This window comes from Aythya ferina (genome assembly GCF_964211825.1).
Source record: "Aythya ferina genome assembly, chromosome: 7".
Lineage (NCBI taxonomy): Eukaryota > Metazoa > Chordata > Aves > Anseriformes > Anatidae > Aythya > Aythya ferina.
This window is the reverse complement of record NC_140302.1, coordinates 37,361,031-37,381,335: the sequence shown is the minus strand read 5'-3', so window position 1 is coordinate 37,381,335 and position 20,305 is coordinate 37,361,031. Positions and strand designations below refer to the sequence as shown.

The window sequence follows — 20,305 nt, the reverse complement described above, 5'->3', positions numbered from 1 at the left end:
AACCGATCCACTTAAAAAACTGTGGCTTCTTGAACAGCTGGGCTGCCGGTGGGGCAGCTCCTGCCCGCTCTGGCACTGGCACGGGGCCTTCTGTGGGTTGCCACCCCCTGGGGATGCCCATCCCCAGCCTGCGCCCTATGGCCGGGTGCCTTGCGTGGGGCAGGGGCTGCTCCGCGGGGCAGCAGCGGCCCTGCTGGGAGCTGTGGGTCAGGGCCTCCCCCAAACACAGGCTGAGCTTGCAGCAAGGTGATCTCTTGGATTTACTCCCGCATTTGTTGTCTCAAGACCCCTGCAGCTACAGTTCGGTAAGATGCTCAGCAAGCGCCGTCTCGAACTCCTGGTGCCTTTCAGCAGCACTGCTCCGGCCAGTGAGCCCCGTGCCCCCGCCTGCCATGCTGCAGCCTCCAGCCCCCCACCAGCTGCAGCTTGCCCTTCGTCTTGGCTTTGGCAGGCTGCAGGGATCTGGCAGTGGGTAACAGCTCCTGGGCTGTGGCGGGGCTGGTACAGTCTGAAAGCCTGCAGACACATTTTCACCTTGGACAAAAGCCCGCAACACCCATCGATTTAAGATGGAGTTTGAAACTGGACTTTTCTCCTGGCAGTTCTGGCCAGCCCCAGTCCCTGCCAGCTTTTCTCATTGCAAGGTGACTGTGTACAGCCACAGAGAGAGGTGATGAACCTCAGCACAGTGTGAACGCTGACTGAAGATCATCCCTGACTACAATCCCAAGCCGCTTCCCCTGTGCCCAGTTGCTTATTTTGCCTCCCATGCCATGCTGCCTTGCATCCTCGCCCCCAGGCTCCGCCACCTGCCTCAGCCCCTCACTGCCACGGGCTCTGCCAGTGGGGTGGGCTCTTAGGCTTTCATCACTCAGATGATGTTCGTACTTCACGTGCATGTTAAAGAGAAGATGGAGAGGACCCGGTACGTGCAGTAGGAACCCACCAGCTCCAGGCATGGTGCTGGGCGTGCGCAGTGGCAGCGATCCCCTCTGCTCCCGGCAGCAGCAGGAGTTGCAGGGGGTGATGGTGATGGAGAGCTCTGCTCAGACGTGCCTTCCTTTCAGATTGCTCACCCTGTGCCAGCAGCCTAAGTTGCTGCTTGCAGTCTGGAATGCAGGAATAGCATGGGACTCTGCTTGCAGGAAAATCATACTGAATTTAATGGAGAATTAAAGCCTTTCTAAAGCAGGAAGCTCACCCACATGGCACTGCATATTTACAAAAAGATGGCATTCATTCTGCTTATTTTACAGCAATATCACCTCTGTTGCTTTTTAAGACTTATTTCTACAAAAATCCTAAACTTCTTTTGTCATGCTTGCTACACCAAATGCCTATTCCAAACACTAAATACAGATGTGTAAATTACACATTACAGAGTGACTCATAAGAAAAACCATTAACAGCGAGGGGTGGCTGAGGAGACAATGACACGAGAAATGCTGCGAGGGGGAAGCCAGGAGGGACGCTCCCGGCACAAACCTGAATGCCTGGGGCGAGCTGCAGCTCCCATGCTTTTGGCGAGGCCGGGGCTGGGGCTGGGGGCTGGGGCAGGGGCAGCCCTGCCGGGGACAGCCCTGACACAGGTCTCAGTTTTGCCATCCCGCAGTCACTGAGCCCCCAGAGGCACAGACCAAGACTCCTGTCTGGGGGCATGCAGAGCACTTCACAGTTTGAAGCCTGATGCGTGTTTAATTTAGAAAGTTTCATGACATTCGCCCTAACCGGCAAGAATTGCAGTGCTTTGGAAGCATCACACAGCTCTAAGCAACGAGGCGTGCAGGTGGCAGTATAATTTTAGTCGTGTTTGCTTTAGCCTGACAGTTAGGGCAGGGCTGCCCTGGCCGCCAGCCACCTGAGGAGTCAGTGAATTCCCACCCTCGGATTTACCCAAATGTCTCCAGGCACTACGTGAGCTGGAGCCGTCCCAGGTGTGCCCGGGTGTCTCTCGCCCATCATACAGGACAGTGACCACGTGGTGCTAAAAAAAGGGAAGCCAAAGAACTGTCAGGGTGCGCGATACCCTGTAAACAGCCTGCTCTGCACCACTGCTGTCACAGCGACCACGCCATGCCGAGAAGCCTGCCCTGCCACACGGCCACCTCCACCTCCAGCCCCTTCTGCCCCGGCCTGGGCACAGCTCCCTCGCAGCAGAGGGGCACCAGTCGGGGCACCAGAGCCTGGCCCTGGTCGCTGCTCTCACCGTCCCACACCTCGGCAAGGGCTTGGCCCCTGTAGCCTGGGCACTGCGGGGACAGCTGCCCCTGCGCTGGCACCCGCGGTGCCGGTGCCTCTGTGCACATGCAGGTGAGCACGCTCCTTCCCAGCAGTGCTGCCTCTTCCAGACTCGGTTAGTTGGAAGAAAAGCAGCAGTACCAAAGACTAGAAATGCACATCTGGTTTGTTTCACCTCAATGTACTTTTCCAAAAGGTGGCTTTGATGTGCCACCAAGTTTTGGACACGCGAAGCTGTAATTTCCTACGTACCAGCTGCAAATTTCTGTAGCAGCACAGGGAACAGGATAGGCTGTGGACAAAAAAAGAAAGCAAATTCATTCTGTTTTTGATGCAAAAACTGGCAACTTTGCTAAAAATATAACATTCCGTGTCAGGAAAGTATCATTTAGACTTGAGCTACTTTCCGAGCAAATAAAACCAAAAGAGCCCAGCGCAGCAGCAGCCGGGGCGGAAGCGGGGCAGAAGAGAGGAAAGATTGCACCCCGCAGCAGACCTCAGCCAGAGGTGAGCACAGCAGGAACAACAGAGCCTTTTTCCTTTTCCTTTTTCTCATTTCACCCGTGAAAGCAGCAGACCACCTACTCTCCTGTCCATCAACCCAGGCCACCACCGAGGTTCGGCTGAGTCTCCCCACGCACCCCCTGCCCCAGCAGGCAGCGGGGCTCGGCCCCGTCCCCTCTGCCTCCAGCAGTGCCCATGTCACAGCCGGCCGTGAGGCAGGGAGCCGGACAGCCACACGCTGCTGGCCGGGCCTGCACATTGCATCTTTAAGGAAACTGCCAGCTGTTCCCTGTTACACGGGCTGACAGCCTTTAGCAATAACACGAAGTGAGCAGTACACTGTGCAGAGCCACCTGCAGGGCCTGGAGCAGGGGGAGCAGCCCCCACGCCTCAGGCACTGCAGCCAGGGGACTGGGCCACTGCGGTTGCTGCTGGCATTGGTCACAGCTCGCAGTGACCCTGTGGCCCTGCTGTCCTCACCATGGCACAGGTCTGACCCAGCACCTGAGCAGTCTCTTTCCATATAATCACAGAATCACAGAACGGCTGGGGTTGGAAGGGACCTTGGAGGTCACTCAGTTCTGCCCCCGGCCATGGGCAGGGACACCTCCCACTGGGTCAGGCTGCCCAGAGCCTTCTCCAGCCTGGTCCTGAACACCTCCAGGGATGGGGCAGCCACAAGCTCTCTGGCCAGTGCCTCACCACCCTCTGAGCACCGTCCTGGTCTCCAGATTGGAGAGAGGACCACTCCGTGGACAGGGAGTTGGCATGAAGGTCACACCCCGAGAGTGGTGGTCGATGGCTCTGTGTCCAAGTGGTGCTGGTGAGGAGTGGCTTTTTTTCATAAGCTCTCTTTCATTATTGAAAAGCAGCAACGAGGCCACCCTGGAGCCTTCTCCAGGCTGAACATCGCCAGCTCTCTCAGCCTGTCTTCCCAGGAGAGGTGCTCCAGCCCTCTGAGCATCCTCGTGGCCCTCCTCTGGCCCTGCTCTAACAGCCCCACGTCCTGGTGCTGGGGGCCCAGAGCTGGACGCAGGGCTCCAGGTGGGGCCTCACGAGGGCAGAGCAGAGGGGCACAATCCCCTCCCTCCCCTGCTGCCCACCCCTCTGGTGATGCAGCCCAGGATGCAGTTGGCCTTCTGGGCTGCAAGCGATAGCTGAAATACTTCCTCCCTAAAGCAAAATGATGCATTTTGATTTTTCCCACCAGAAATTTCATTGCAATGAAACAATCAATCAATCAAACAACAACAAAAGCAATTCACAAAAATGGATTTAATTGAAACTGCTTTTTTCCAAAAAGCCCCAATCACATATATCTCACAGCAAAAATAAATAAATAAATAAATAAATAAAATAAAAAATCAGTGAGCTCCAATTCAGCTTCATTAGTCAAAATATCTGTTTTACACTTTGCAGAAAGCAGAAGATGGTTAGCATTTCCAGACTCTCAGCTTTGTTAATAGCTTATTATTATTATTACCATTTCCTTCTCTTTCAGTGTTTAAATTCACCTCCTAGCTGATAATATATGAGCTCTGGGGCCAGCAATTAAGATAAAAAGGGGAAACTTACAGCAAGTAGCCTGGATAAAAACGTGCTTGCTCTGTATGAAGTAAATGTTCACCTTTTCCTATTCCAGTTGAAATGCATGTGAAGAATACGGTGCTAATCAGTCTTCCACTTTGTTTGGTAGGAGCTTCGCTCCTCCAGACATGCAAGGAGCCGCTCACGCATAGCATTGCAAGGACAGTTTAATTGCACTTCTTCTGGCATATGTTTTGATAAGTAGCTGCACGCATGAGGCACCCTGGCCAGGCTGTTTTGTGGCTGGATAAGAAGATAAGCTGCTAGTGCACAGCGTCCTTCCCGCACCCACAGCTGTGCTGGGCATCCCGCAGGGAGCGTCCCCGTCCCCAGCCCTGTCCCCATCCCCATCCCCATCCCCGAGCAAGGCAGGGGCTGCCGGGGCGATGCTGTGCGGCCATGCCTGTGCCGGAGGAGCCGGCAGCACTGCGGTGGGCACAGCTGCCCTGTGCCCTGGGGAATTGTGCATTCGTGTCCACGCTGCCTGGGAGCCCACATCTCCTCGTGGCCGGGGTGCCGGGGCACACACCAGCAGGGCAGCCGGCAGAGCAGGAGCCTGCAGCGGCCGTGGTGCTGCCCCGTGCCTGCTCCCTGCCCCGGAGAGAGCAGAGGGTAATGTGCAGTGCATCCCGCTGCCCTCCTGCACCCCGAGGCAGCACGCCCCATCAGCTGTATAGAACTGGCTGGGGCCTGCACAGACACAGATGTTATGCATGGGCACAAAATGATCCAGCCAAAGGCTTTCTTTTTATTCCAGCCAAACTATTTGTTTAAATCTTCTGCATAAGTGAATTCCAGAGAGATACAATACTCTGTGGGAACGTTTCATTTATTCGTTCCTCATGTACTGACCTTCCAATTTGTACGTGGCCTCTTGAAAAATACTTTGGTTAATTATTATTATTACTACTGGATCACTGAAAATGTGTTGAATTTTAACCATTGGGTTTAACTGAGAATGAAGAGTAACGCAAAACCTTGAAAAATTACATGGATCTTCAGCGTGAGTCTTTCAAAGAATTATTTGAAAATCAACTTAAAAACATATTATGCTGTCTTAGCTTGCTTTGATCTTTTAATTCAATTGATTTGTCCTTGGAAATCAATAGACCACTAAGAAAAAAGATCAATATGCCATATACAGTTATATTTTCCTCATCTAGTGCAGAATATGTGAATAAAAATAACTATCAAGACCACCAGCCATGTGGAAAATTCGGTTCATTTTATCTCTGCAGTGAAAGCTGAAGTTTCAAACACATTCAGAAATATGAAAAATTCACCTCTGTTATGTTTAATCTTCTTCAGCGGTAATATCATGTACAAGAAAAATATAAAAGGCAGCTTCAGTGTAATTGACTCCCTAGCTGGCAGAGCATGGGCTTGCTGACTTCACTGAAACAAGGTTCATTCTTTGTCTGCATTGCACTCACAGCACAGGAATAAAACCTGTCCTTGAGATCTATCATCAACCAACATCTGATGACACACGTACTGTAGGGGGAAAAAAAAAAAAAAAAAAGCACAACCAAAGAAAACACACACACACACACAAACTAACAACAACAACGACAGAAACCACACCACAACTGGTGCTGAATACTCCAAGTGCAAGTGAGAACAGCAGTGCACGGGGCTGGGTTTTGAGCACAGGCTATGTATAAAATTATGAGTCCAATGGCCATGATGAGTCAGGTGAGCTCCAGCCTGTGCAGAGCAATGCCACGGTGACAGAAATGAGACAAGGCAGCAGCAGGAGGCCGTGGAGCTGGCAGCTTCCCCAGAAACAGACCCGTCACCGACCTCTGCCGAGAGCCTTGAGCAGCGACGCAGTCCCGTGCTCTGGAAAAGAAGGCAGAAAGGAAGAGCCTAAAATGTAACTGCCACATAGCAAGGTACAGCAGTAACGAGCCTCATCTGCAGCCCCTTGGCCAGCACGTCTGCTGAGCAATGCCCTGCCGTGCTCAGCAAGTGTGCAGGGGGGGCGCAGGGGCGACCTTTGGGGAAGGTTCATGGAAATCCTCTGCGGTGCACGTGCCATCCATGACCGCTGTAACACAGCCAGGGCACCGCATGTGGGGGAGCAGGGTCAGGGCTCAAAACTGCTAATTTTCCATTCTTTTTGCATTGTTCTGAAACTGTATGTATGTTTTTGTACCTTGGCACTAAGATGCTCTCGCTCCAAGCTCACACAAACACGTATGTGGCCGAGCATGGTGGGAGTGATTGCGTGCATTTCTAGTGCGTGGACCTGGTGCCTTTTATGTTTAGTTTACACGTATTGCCATTAGCAAAAATTAATCATAATGCAAGCAAATACTGTAGCCTCACAGTCCCTGTGCTGCTGGCTGTGTTGGCTACTCTGACTGTTCTTGCCAGAAAATCTTTCTTTTGATGTCCTTTGAAGCCACATCCTTTAAACAGCAGTATTTTTGTTAGAGCTATAGGTCACATCACACTCCAACAGCTGAGACATTTAAAATTTAATTTCAGGCTTCAAGAGAAACTTTAATTGCATATCCGTGTTCTTTAATCAAGATATACCTGGAAACTATCTTGTAAAAAACAAGATCTGCAGTTTTCTCCCCAGGCTTTCAATACTCGCTGTACGTGTCCGCAAATATGTAGTGTTTAGGAATAGTTGTTGCTACCACTGAAAATAAAAACCACAGCATATTTGGCCACCACATACCCGTAGCTAAATATAACACCTGACGGAGAACTGCAACAAACAAGGTGGGTTATGGCATAGGATAACCAAGAGACAAATCAACCTTATCTATAAATAAACAAACAAACAAAGGTAGCCACTGTCCTTTCCCAAGTTCCCACAGAATATTTCAAGACAGGCATTTCTTTGAGTGGCTGCAGAACCTGCAGAGAACATAAAAATGGTTTCAAGCTGCCCATTATGCAGGGGCATGGGCAAAACCGTGTGCCCCGGGGCCATGCCCCTGGCGGGTCCTGGCTGTGCCCAGGCGGGCACCCAGCGCTGCTCCCTGCTGCACGGGCTCAGGAAATGGGAGCAAAGCCAGGACAGGACAGGCCCCAGGGGTGGCTACCAGCACCTGGGGGTGCCCAGGGACCCCCATCTCTCCCCCCAGTGTGGCAGCTCCCAGCAGCATTGTGTCTGGGGCCGGTGGCAGGGAAGGGATGGGAACGGGGCTGTAGGACCATGCTGCCCGATGGGGCGCCTCCATCCCTGCTCAGCAGCCAGCAGGCAGGAGGTCTTCTGGGGAGCTGATGACAGGGTATTTTCCACCTCCTGGCAGTCGCCAAGCACTTACTTGACTGATAGGGCCAGCTGCTGCCAGATAACAGAGGCGCAGGCCAGGAGTGAAGCCGCGTCCTGTCCAGCCGCAGGGGCAGAGGTGGGGACACAGGGCAGGGTCGGAGCTCACCTCCATGGGTACCAGGGGAAGCTTTTCCCTGAGGGCTTGGTTCTTGAGCACAAGCCGAAGGCAGCGTGAGTGAAAACCAACAGAATGTAAATCTCTGATCTGGATGGTAGAGCTTGTTTTGTCTGCTCATGGGAAGGCAGGGAAATCATTTCGTCTGCTGCCACAGAGGCAGTGCTCACCCTGGGTGCATTGGGAGCACTTTTCCCATGAGAGCCTTTGAACTCAGGCTGTGTTAGGCACCCAAAGCATTCCCCATTCTGGAAGCAGTTGCCAGAGCTGGCATTTATCTTGCAGCCCCAGAGATGCAATTTCTAACCCCGTCTGCTTCTCTGGGGCAATGCCCAGCAGTGCCCAGCAAAGCAGGCTGCGGGGTCCCATGGTGACCAAGGCAGGCCCGGGTGGGGGCAGCCTGTGCCCAGCACGCCCCCTGAATATCCCAGCACCTGCTCCATGCCCGGAGCTCCAGGCACCAGCCAGAAAGGTGACACCAGCAAACGAACCATCTCCTCTTGTTTCAAAGTGCTCATTAGGAAGGTTTGAGGTGGCACACTGGAAGTCCTACCTGCTGGATGTGGTACCTAAATACCACAAGTATATCACATACACACACACAAAGAACTGGGGGGAAAATAACCAAGAAACTTACCATGAACAAGCATCTGACTGAGGGAGCTCACATCTGTGGAAAAAAGAAACCAGCCATGGAAAACATCACTGCTAAGCTTCCACAAAGCTTTAGATGTTTGGTTCAGCCCCTCACACACACACCCACACACACCCCAGTTTCTGCAGCAGCTCGCTCTCACTTCAGAGATGCCCTCAGGTGAACAAAGAAGAAACAGAAAGGGCCCAGCTTCACCCTGGAAGCTACAGCATCCCTCGGGACATCAGGAAGCTGGGACAGGGCTGCTCACACGAGCACCAGGCACCATCACCAGCCCTGCAGTGTGACCCAGGGACAGGGACATCACGGGGCGTGCATAGACCTGCTGCTGCCCTGGATCACCTGCCTAGGTGGGGGGGAGAAAACCTTCTGCAGCTGCTCATGGAGAGAGAGCCTTGGAGGCTGCTAGAGCTGATGTTGTGCTCTGGGGAACAACCCTCTGCATGTTGAAGGCTTCCCCACTGCCTCCTCTGAGTCAGCCGAGTCATCTGATGGCAGTCAGATGCTACCAATATTTTTAGATGGACCAATTATGCATTAGTTCAGGACTTAGCAATGGCAAAGCATTAGCATGTGCTTTAAATGCCCGTTACAGTGCAGGTTTTCTCCTGGGTAAGTTTTCAAGCCACATATGTCAGCTATGCATTGTATTAGCGAGGTCTCTCCAAACCCTCCATTTCAATTACTCTAACAAGAACAAAAGCTTTAAATTCCCAAGGCAGACGAGAACTTGCAGTGCTCTCAGGTGCCTGTGCCTCGCGCTCATCTTCCTTATGGGGCATTAACAGCATCGGGCATATCCTGAGGCACAAATATGGGGACTCTCTCAGGCCCGTGCCTTGATCTGTGCTTTTTACTCCATTTCTAAGAAGTAAATACTTGCTTTCCCTGTGCTCATTCCCCAGCTGTAGCCAGGTCTGTGGTGCACATCAAAGAGACAAGGAAGGCAGCTGTGGGTGCCTCCCAGGGCCGCTGCTGCAGAGCAAGGACGTGGAGCTGGAGAGCAGCACCCTCTGCCCTGTGCCTGCATGGTGGCTCCTCTGCTCACAGCCACCCTGTGCTGCCCCTCGCAGCCCCTGCCTGCCCCTTGCAGCCCCCCCACACCACCCCTGGCAGCCCCTGCCTGCCCCTGGACGCGCCCTGCAGACCCTCTGGCTGTGCCCCGCACCCTGCCACGTCCCCCTGCCAGCAAGCAGCCCAGGCACAGAGATTGCTGGCCTACTGCCAAAGAGCACAAACTCCAGAGGCAAAATGAGATGGCAAAGCCTCCTTCTCCTTCTGATGAGAGTATTGGGAATTGTGGCCTGTCACCCCCTCCCGTCCCTGGAAGGAGACGGAGCACACCCCGAAACATTAGGTTATTTCTGAACGGCGCTTTCAGGGCTGTCAAATCCTGCACCAAATGCTTACTTATCCCACATGCTTTTATGGCACTGAAGTATAATAGGTGCTAACAAAAAGCAAAGTGCTAAAACAATTTGACTATAAATCTCTTCTGCTTTCAGTTGCTCAGCTTTTGTCCCCTGTCATAATTATTTATAGTTTTCTGCACTAAGTTCCTGGACAGATGAAAACTCAACATCTAAAGAGGGAAAAAAAAATAGCAGAAAATAAAATAGAAGCAAAAAATAAAAATTCCATGGATTTTCTATATGCATCAAAAAGAGACAAAACAAGCATATGCCCATATTCATCACCCTGGCAAGTCGCCCTGCCCTGCCTGCTCACCTCTCACGCCCCGTGCCACCCACCAGCTGGGCTTCCAGCTCCTGCCTGCCCCGCATCCTTCAGCTCTGCCATCTACTTAAAGGCAACAGTGACTCAGTCCGGGGGTGGACACCGTGCTGGGAGGGAGCCCCGAGACCAAACTGTGGTGCAGAGCAGTGAAGGCAGCCCAGGGCTCCCTGTTCCATGGTGCAGGTTACGCCAGAACCGACCCCTGGGCCCCGACCCCCCATGGTAGCGCTGCGCTGGGGGCTCCTGCTGCAGGAGCCGACCCTGTGAGAACCGCAGCCCACCGAGGAAGAGGAACACTTGTGTGATTACAGACCACTAATAAACCATCCCTTGTCTGGAGATAATTATTTCTGGTGGTTTAAGCGTGAGCGCTGCACAGACTCAGGTTTTGCTGTGCCAGTGTACTGCCTAGCCGTCAGAGGGTGGAACAGCCCCGAGCTGCTTGCTGCAGGCACCGTGCCCTTCTGTGCATGCACAAACTGAAAGCATCAGGCATCGCAGCGGGTCTCTGTTATTAGTCTGACCATATATATATTTCAAAGGGAACGTCCAAGAAAAATAAAGTCCTAATACTGTGAATATTTATGCATGATTTAGCTATCAAGACCAGAGCCTGGGACTACCTTTATTAACGAAAGGTAAAGACTCACACCGTGCTGTGACAACCAGACCTGGAAGCGTTAGGGATCCAATTCCAGGATCGTTTCAGTGAAAGGGGCTACTCCAGCTCCCTTGGGCCCGCTGAAATCCCCCCTTCAATTTACTGCACCCCATAACAAGGCAATGGCTAATTACAAGGGCCTGGGGCACTTTTCTCTTCACCCCCGCAGCTGTTTCGATGCGCTGTGCAGCACGGCGAGTCAAAGCCAGGAACAGCGCACAGGAGGATGTGTGCTCACTGACAGAGGGAAGCCCAGACTTTGCAGAAGGCTGTTATGCTGGTCACTGATGAAGTTTATCATTTGATTTATTACTAAAATGTCATCTGTCATCGGTCAGGCTTGTGGGGGGACAGGGTTTGGGGCTGGCCCTGCCTGCAGGGAGGCGCTGTGGGTGGCTGCAGCAGGGACAAAGCCACCGAGCCCGCCAGCACCCTGCAAGAGCTGGACTCTGATGTTTTCCATCATCTTCTGTACCGTCTAGTGTGAACACAAAATATGACATAAAACGATCAAGAAAAGCAAGCGAGGGAAGGAGTTTGGTTGCTCTGTCAGGAGGCTAAAATGCACTTCTAAATCTCTGTGGTCAGCAGACTTTGTCCAGCTGGAAGTGCAAATGTTTTTTTGCAACATGTCTTGCTAATAAAGGAAATGCTCTTTGTGTGTCTAGAAAGCTGTGCAACCTTTTATTTATTTATTTATTTAAGGTATTAAAGGTGTTGAAATATCAAAGTCACCTGTAACCCGTAGGCCTAAATATCATATTCAGGAGCAATGGGGTTTTACTGAAAGAGAGCCTTCTTTTAGAAGGAAGGACAGGCTCTCCCATAAAAGTCCTGTTGCCTGTTCTGATTAAATTTGTCCCCCCTCTGGAGGCCCAGTGGGTATTGATATGCCAACCTGTGGCTCTGTAGGCGTGTGGCACTACCCGACTCGCCTGCTTGCATTCCCACCTGACCTCTCAGTGTATTGCCTGCGGTGCCCTTCTGCTTCCATTTCAGGATTTAAGAAGTGGGGAATGAAGGTGTCCTGTGCAGCGCACAGCGTGGTGACAAACAGCCGCACACAGAGCACATGCCCAAGCCCCGTGCTGGAAGGGGAGCAGTGCCAGCGTGCCTTCGTCCTGTCGGGGTGAGCAGTGACGAGAGCCAGCCCCGTGGGGCCGGGGCAGTGCCGCAGCGGCCGAGCCCTGCAGGAGGCTGCTCCTCGCCCCGGGACAGCCCCAGGCTGCAGCCCTGCGCCCACCCAGCACCTCGCCCGCTCACCGAGCTCCTGCCTGGGTGGCACAGCCCCTCGGTACCCGTGTGCCCGGCTCACCCAGCGGCTGCCCCCAGTGCCAGGCTGGGGATCAGTGCCCATGGTCCCCTGTGCTGCCTGGCCAGTGGCTGCCTAAAAGCTCACGTGTGACCGTACCTCGGGATTTTTAATTCTTACCAGCTCTGGGAACTTAAATATTTGTTCCCTTTAACCCAGAAAATGTTGGCAGAGGAAAGTCTGTGAAAGCTTGAGGCGCTAGCAGGGCTGCCACGCAGACACCTGATGGATGGGCGACTCCAGCTGATCGGGAGGGAAAAAAGCTCATTTCATTAGCCTTCAGGCTGGAACCCAACACGAGTGTCAGAGAACTTGGCCCTCCTCCACATTCCTGCTTGGCACGATGGCCGTGCCAACCCGCGCACGCCCACGAGCTGTGACGATCTCCTCTGAATAGCTTTCCTGTCATGCTGCCAGCCTGTAAACCCCACTGCAGCTACCCCTCAGCTGCAGTCAGTCCCAGAACAGTGTGCATTGAACACCGCTATCGGGGCTAACAAAGGGGTGCCTGGGCAGTCTGCAGCCCATCTGCAGGTGCACTGGTGGAGCAGGGCAGGGGCAGCAGCCCCCCGACCTCACCAGCAGCCCCCCAGCCTCACCAGCAGCCGGTGCCTGCATCTCCCTGTGCTCCCAGGGGTGCCTCACACTTCTCTTGTAGCGAAAGACAGATTGAAATGAGAAAACCCCTAAAGCTGCCTGCGGGGCCGCCTGCCTCTCGAGGTGCCGTTTGTCACTGCTCAGCAAGGGCAGGGCCCTATGTGCTGGCAGCCAGGTAAAAACAACACAGGTCTTTAAAATAAAGAACAAAACCCAACAAAATTGCACAGCTGCACCTGCAGGGATCATCACAGGTACAAATGCCCACACCAGCCCCATCACCTGTTAACGGAGCTCCTTTGTGGGATCAGAGGAAGCCTTGGGTGCTCATGAAGCCAGAGTACACCAAAGCAAGAGGCTTTCTGATCGAGGCACAGCACAAGAGGTGCCCTGCCAGCAGTTTATGTGCATGTAATCTGCCTTGCTCGTCAGCACGCCCCACCTAATTACAGGCAGGGCAATCCCAGAACAGGCAGGAGCTGGAAGAGGGCCCTTTTTCCTGTTTAAACACAATTACTTCTGCATTCAGGGCATTCATTCAGAGATGTAACATGCAGACACCTCTGGGACAGCAACACGGCCACACCACCAGGACTGCCAACTGCAGCATCCCTTGTGTCCAGAAAGCAAAATATGGAGAACATTCTGTTGGTGAAATCAGATCTTGTGCATGCTTCAGCTGACTTGCTTTTTGAGTTACAAAAACCAAGCCCAGGTCCAACCCAGATCAGCCTCTCCGGGAGCGGCCAAGTTCCCTTCGGCAGGTCTCACAGCACTGCCCTGCTCCCAAGACCTCTCTCCTGGAGCTGCTGCAGAGGCGAGGCTGCCCCGCAGGAGGAAGGGTAGCCGAGGGGTGCTGCACACGGGTGGATTTACAGCATCCACTGCCACCGGCTTCATTCTGCCCCAGGCAGGATTTGGGGAGCTCCAGCCACCAGCATCCCTGTGCAGACGAGGGTGCAGTTATGGGCTGAGGGAATGAGGGGTGGGCAAGGGTAGAAAAAAGCGAATAGGGAAAAAACAGAAACAGAAGCAAAAGAAGAAGGGAAAGGAGCTTTTTGCTTGAGGTTACAAAGCTTTCTGACTGGGACCTCCACGTGTTCTGGGACTAAGGTGCAGCTTCTGGGTGGGCTGGTGGGCAGCCAGCTGCCACTGCCTCGTTCATTAACTCCTGGAGCGACACGTGTCTATGTGGTCTACGCATATTGCGTGGGTTAGCAGAAAATCACCCTAAAATCTATGCCATGCCTTCCTGGTCAGGACCTGCTGCCTGCAGAGGCACGTGTGAGTCACCGCAGATCGCTGTGGCCAGGCTGACATTTGGGGCTGCTTGGCAGCTACCCTGCAACGGGAAGCGGGCGGCTTCCAGCTCGCTTCTGCTGGTGATTGATCACAGGCGGCTGTTCCTTTCAGGAGCCGTGACTTTAAAAACCTGTGATTTATGAAAACCCTGTGTGCTTTTGCTCCCATCACCCAGGGATCACGTCCGAGCGTGTTTCCCGGCCGCCAGCCCCGGTCCCATACCAGCTCCCGCACACTGCCGCAGTGCAGGAGCCGCTGCGGGGAGGGCCGGGGGCAGGCAGCATGCAGCCCCGCATGGACCATGCCGGCCAAGCAGCAGCGTCTAATTTTAGCTCTCCATCTGATGCCCGCTTTGGAGGAAGCGTCAATTTGCCACAGATCACCAGCGGGCTGACTGCTTGCCTGGGGGATGATGGCAGTTGTCGGCTCTCCCGGCCCCCACCCCAGTGCTTCGTTGCTCTTCACGTCCCCTCACCAGCCCTCTGCTAAGATGGGTTCGTTGTGGCTGTTGCTTAAATATCACAAAAAGAAGTGCAATGAGAACCTACCCAGAGCACTGCGAAGCACCCTGCCCACCAGCAGATATGCCTGTAAGAGCAGAATGCAAAACTCCTCCACCACGCCGCCCTTCAGTGGGGCTGCCAGCCGTGGGGCAGGGATGCCCCAGCTCGGCCCCGACCCCTCTGTGGGGCAGGGGGCAGCCTGGGGCGCTGGGCTGTGGGCATGCAGAGCGCCTGGGCCCACCGTGCCGGCCTCCAGCAGCTCTCAGCGAAGCTCCGTGGGGCAGCCCAGCCCGGAGGGACAGCCTGCGGGGCCTCACTGCCCCTGCGGTGGCTGGGGCTGCTGTGAGGGGGGAGACACACGGCTCCTTCAGGAACAGATTGCTCCGTGGCTGAAATGTGAAATAATGGCAAGGCTCATCGCTAGCCCCGCTGCTGGCACCTCCAGCCCCACTGCTGGCACCTCCAGCCCCGCTGCTGGCACCTCCAGCATCCTGCACTCAGAATATTTTCCTCTTGAGCCTCCCAGGACTGTGCAACTGTCCCAGCTCCCAGGAAACTGCCTTGAGAAGGACTTCATGGTCTTTTATACATATGAGAGGAAAACTTGACATCTGAAACATGTCAAGGCTCCGACTTCGTACTGCTTTATGATGGCTTTGTACCACCTTAAAAAGAGTAAATCACTTAGTTTTACCACAGTGGTCAAAGTTAGAGCATTTTCTCCAGCGCAAACTGTTTAACCGATGATTTAACTAAGGAGAGGCCTGCAGTTGTTTAGGCCAGGGTTAAGCTGGAAGAGACACAGGCTGTTTGCTTTTATCTTTAAGTTACTTGAAGACGCGGCGTCAGCTGGCTCCAGGGCAGCAAAATGAGCACCCAGCCAGTGTGAGGTGCACTGCAGCACAGAGAAGCCCTGGGTCAGCTGCTGCAGGACAGACAGACACGGTGTGGCCGTGCAGGAGCAGGGTGCCCCGTTAGCACAATGTGTGGTGCTGTAAATTGGGACGGTTGTGATTGCAGAACGAAGTAGCTCCGCTCAGCGCTCCCACTGCTAGCAGCTCAGGGAAATGAACCAAAGCGGCGAATGCCTGGTGTCTCTCCCCTGTAGAGGAAGGCAAGGATAAACCTAAAGTACTTCCTCAGCCCCGCGGTGTTTCCTGTTTGCCCTTCTGAAGTCAGCCCTGGTACCTTATTAACTCACCATGTGACGGCAGGACTAGCAAATCTTTAATTTCAGAGAAATCATCATAACTAATTTCCTGATGACGTCTCTCTTTTATTCTGACAGGCTGAAAAATAAACACAAGTAGCCGGGAAGGCCGCTTCCTCTCACAGCGGGCAGCAGCACTGCCGGCACTGCTCCCTGGTTCCCAGCTGCCGGGGGGCTTTCGCCTGGTCACAGGGGGCGGCGGGCAGGGGATGGGCAGGGGAAGGAAGCACCAGGGAGGAAAGAAGTGTGCCTCAGATGTAGCTAGGGAGCTTCCATTGCAGTTCAAGCAAACTGCACAGATGCATCACCTGCTATGGAACAGCAGGCAGCATCTCCCACGTTTGGGACGTGCACAGTCCCCTCCGCATGGCCTGACTGGCCGCATGCAGCACTGCACCCAGCAGGCCGGCACATGGCCCTGCCCTGCTCCCCGTGCCTCGTTGCAGCAGGAGGGCAGCCTCACCAGCCCCAATTTCCTGCACCTCTGCCTTTTTCTACCCCCTTCCACCACCACCTTCTCCCCTTGGGGGTGACTCTGCCCTGTGAGCGCCTGTCCCCACCTCAGCCCAAGGTTACCAATTGCTAAAGCATGTTGAAAGCATTTTAAGCCAAAAAAATTTGTCACGGCTCCAGACTGATGTCCCACCCTGATAAAGGGGCATGGGAACGGGTACAGGAGCTAAGTGAGAGGGCGATGGAGTCCTCCTGGGCATCCAAGGCCCCGGCCGCTGCAGGACAGGACCTCATGGCAACGTGCCCATCTTCACCAGGGGCATATTTTGACCTGTGCCACAGCAGTATCAGGACATGTCACTGCTTTCAGCTCCTGGACTAGCAGGGTACAGAAGGAAGCTTTCAGAGGCACAAAGGACACTTTGCAGTCTTACTCCTACCAAGGACTTTAGAAGTACCTTGGATCCCACCCAAAGTGGCAGGTAGGAACGGAGTCACCACACAAGCCTCTCCCATCACTACTGCTTCCAACATCCAAAATGCCAGGCTCCACACACCACTCTGCTGACATTAATTAGGGGCTGACACAGAACGACACGGCGAGGGGAGGGCACCCAGTGGCTGCACTGACGTGGCCAGCGCATTGCCAGGTGACATCGCTCCCAGTCTGCAGAGCTGGCTGTAAATGTGCGAGGTTACAAGAGCCTGTGCAATCGGGAGTTCATCGAGGAGTGATTTATTCCTCCTAGTAATAAATGGGGCTATTGCTGCAGCGGGAGACAATTTCATTTTCCTTTTCTGAGATTGTCACTGGCAGGATCACAGCTCACAACTGTGCTCAGGTTGTCTGAGGGATGAGGCCGTAGATTGGCTTGCAGAGGAGACGACTGGCTTAATTTTTCATGTGTCATACTGGTACAAATGCTGGCCAAAGGTGTTTGCTCTCCTACAACACAAGCTGAGCAGGTATCCCATTAAAGTCCTGGGGTTTTGCACCAGATGGGTTTTCTGGTGCTCAGCTGCACCTTTTGGGGCCTGGCCAGTTGCTCCCCCAGGGCAATAGCAGCATTTCCATCTTCATTCCTGGTCTTAATTTCCCTTTTAACAGCAATCTGTGGCTCATGGGCTGATGGAAGTGATGTAGGGAGCTGTGGAAACATGATTTGGGGAGACACAGAAACACCCTTGCTGGCTGCCCACATCAGCTCCACAGGTGCTCCAGAGGGGACCAAGAAGAAATTGTCAATATCCCTACGTGGCTGAACCTAAAGGCCTCTTAGTAATGTAATTTAAATACTCAGGCATGTGAAATCATGGGTGTCTAAATGGCTTTTAAAGTTATCTCCCTAAATGGCTGTAAGAACTGTAATCATATCCACACATTTTATATGATACATACATAAATGCACAGATATATCTGAAGACATGCTCCTCCCTCGTAGGCTGCCTGTGCTCGAGCATCCAATGCCTTAGGTGCAGGTATTAAAGCTCTGCAGATGTAGGTCTGAGAGCAGGGACCCTTCCCGTGAAGGGTTAACTCTGTGTGAGTGACCCATCCTCCCGCTCCTCTTGGCTGGTGCTAATTAGGATGCTGCTGACGGCTGCCTTCTTCCCCTTGTGGTAATCACCTGCTTCTAGCTGATTAAAAAAAAAAAATCTCAGCTGATACACAGAGGAGCACAGCAAGCGCAGGGCATTAGCAGCGCCCTTGCTGCTTTGGAAAGGTCACCAGAAGCCCCTGCACACAGCCACCACGTTTAACCTCCTCGCGGTGCTGCACAATTGTGGCAAGAATCAGAACCGTCTGCAGCCAAGGGAAAATGGCAAGGGAAAATTTGGGGAGGTCCAAAAAAGCATCGCAGCAAAACAATTTGTGTGCATTTCCCCACAGCTGCAGCAAGGCAGGGTCTCTGCAGACAGGAGGTGATGAGGCACTGAGGCACGTTTGGGACTGACCCCGTGTTTGCTCTGAAAAAGCTGAAGGCACACGTCAGCGAGCAGCCAAGAGGCAGGAGCGCTGGAACGGGCGGCTCTGAGCCTGGCTGCAGCGGCAGGGTTACTTGAGATGAGATGGGGACGACTGCAAAGCCCTCCTTGAATTTCACTTTGGCAGCTCGGCACGCTGAACCAAAATTAAACAGCAACAAGAGGCTGAACTGCTCTGCAGCCTCTCCAGGCATTGTGCTGGGTCTGGAACAGGTACAGCACTCACCTGGCACCAACAAGCCCCGTGAGTGGGGAGGAGCAGCTGAAGGGCAGCACAAAGGCGCTGCAAATCGCACGTTTTGACTTTGTCTTGTTCACGTCTAGGTCAGCTGCAAAGGCCTTTCACTGCCACAGCTCCCCCTCGTATTCTGCAGGTCACAAAGCAGGGCTCACAGTTTGGGGAAGAAACAGATGGTACAAAAAGGCTGGAAATTACATTTCAGCAAGACACAAGCATAGCCCCTCTGCTGGAAGGAAAAAATGAGAGGAAAGAAAAGGGCAAGGACAAGGGTTTTGTGCAAAATGTGCCCCGTGGGGAGCCCCACACCCTCCCTGAGCTGCAGGCTGGCATCGCTCGGGGCTGTGGCTGCAGGCAGGGATCCTGCCTGAAGGAAAGCTCCACTGCTCCTGAGGCAGGTCCTGCCATATGAACATTATTCATAGGTCCCGTAACTGCTTCTGTCCACACAGAAAGCTTCAGAGCAGCCTCCCAGGCCAGCAGCAGAGGGGTTCATCACTCCATGCGATTCCCTGAGCTACCGGCCCTTCTGCCCTGGCACTGGCAGGGTCAGGACCCCCACCGAAGGGCTGCAGGAACCACGGGAGCAGAGCAAAGAGACCCCACAGGAGAAACTGGGACCAGGGACATGTGAGCATGGCCCTCATTGTCCCTGGGTTCAGCCCAGAGGAAACAGTGACTATGTGGAGACAGGAGCGTCTCAGGAGACCCGCTGGAGGGAAGAGCTTCTGGTGAACACTCCCGAGCCTCTCTGCACCTTGGTGTTTACTTTTCTGAATCACTTCAAGTGGTCTCGAGTTGCACCAGGGGAGGTTTCGATTGGATATCGGGAAGAATTTCCTCACAGAGGGCGGCCAAGCGCTGGGATGGGCTGCCCGGGGCGGTGGTGCAGTCCCCGTCCCGTCCCTGGGGGTGTTTTAATTCGCAACCCCGCTCTGCAGGGCTGCCTGCACTGCACGTCTACGCTTACAGGTATTAAAGGGGTCAGAGAACACAGTCCTTGCAATTTCTGGGTTTGGCCTCCATCTCTAATGCCCTCATGTTTATTAAGCTGGAAAAGCAGACACCACCGCCTGCTTTGTGAGCAGGGCAGCTCTTCACACGGCAGGCTTGGCTCACCCCGCCCTGGAGACGGCCGATTTCCATGAACTTTTGAAGGACTCTTCTAAGAGGGTTGGGTCTGAAAACTCCATTTATTTCAAAAAGTCTTCTGTATAATGCATCGATTTGCTGTTCTGCCTTCAAGCCTGCCTGTTTTATTACTTAAGGAGCCTTGAACACATTACAAGTAGCTGCCTAATAAAGAAATATATGCAATTATCAGCAGCTAAGGAGCAACTAATGATGCAGCATGGATCCCAGCTGGGGCTTGTACATTGGATGCAGCAAGGCAAAAGGCTCCCCAGATTACACTGGTGTCACCTACGCTGAGAAAAATGCCATGAATGCCTTCTGCTGTTGCTGGGCTGCCATATGTGCCTTGTGTCAGGACAGAGAAAAACCCATAAATGCACTAAGACAAAATGCAGGATCTCCTCTGGACTCAGCTGAGTTCCTGTCCCATGGGGGACGAGCCGAACCATGCCATGACAAGCATGGGACTCTGCTGCGAGGCTGTGCCGGGGCAGTGCCGCAGTGCCACCCTCCCATGGGCCCCCCCACCCTCCCATCCTTTGCTCAAACCCCTCAGGGGAAATGCCAGCAAGCACCTTCCTAGATCAATTTGTGTCTGTGAAGGAGGGAAGAAAGGGAAGAATGAATTGTAAACACCGACGATGATTATTCGAGGATGCGTATCAGCACATCCTGACTGCTAAGGGAAGGAGAAGAGGATGCTGCACCCCCTGTGTGCTTTGTGCTCCGGCCTCCCCACCTTTCTGTCTCCTCCTAGTGAGAACCCACTCATTTCCTC

At 53.6% G+C, this 20,305-nt stretch overlaps 2 long non-coding RNA genes across 2 annotated transcripts; both read right to left on the bottom strand.

The window, feature by feature from the left end:
* Positions 1–5,142: 5,142 nt before the first annotated feature.
* Positions 5,143–8,981, bottom strand: LOC311439974. The gene is made up of 3 exons (XR_014695124.1): positions 8,509–8,981; positions 8,377–8,409; positions 5,143–6,171 (listed from the first exon to the last, which is right to left on the bottom strand). It is a non-coding gene; the product is annotated as an uncharacterized lncRNA (long non-coding RNA).
* Positions 8,982–14,902: 5,921 nt separating this feature from the next.
* LOC311440054 lies at positions 14,903–15,628 on the bottom strand. Its single transcript, XR_014695184.1, has 2 exons — positions 14,988–15,628; positions 14,903–14,945 (listed from the first exon to the last, which is right to left on the bottom strand). It is a non-coding gene; the product is annotated as an uncharacterized lncRNA (long non-coding RNA).
* Between the last annotated feature and the right edge of the window lie 4,677 nt (positions 15,629–20,305).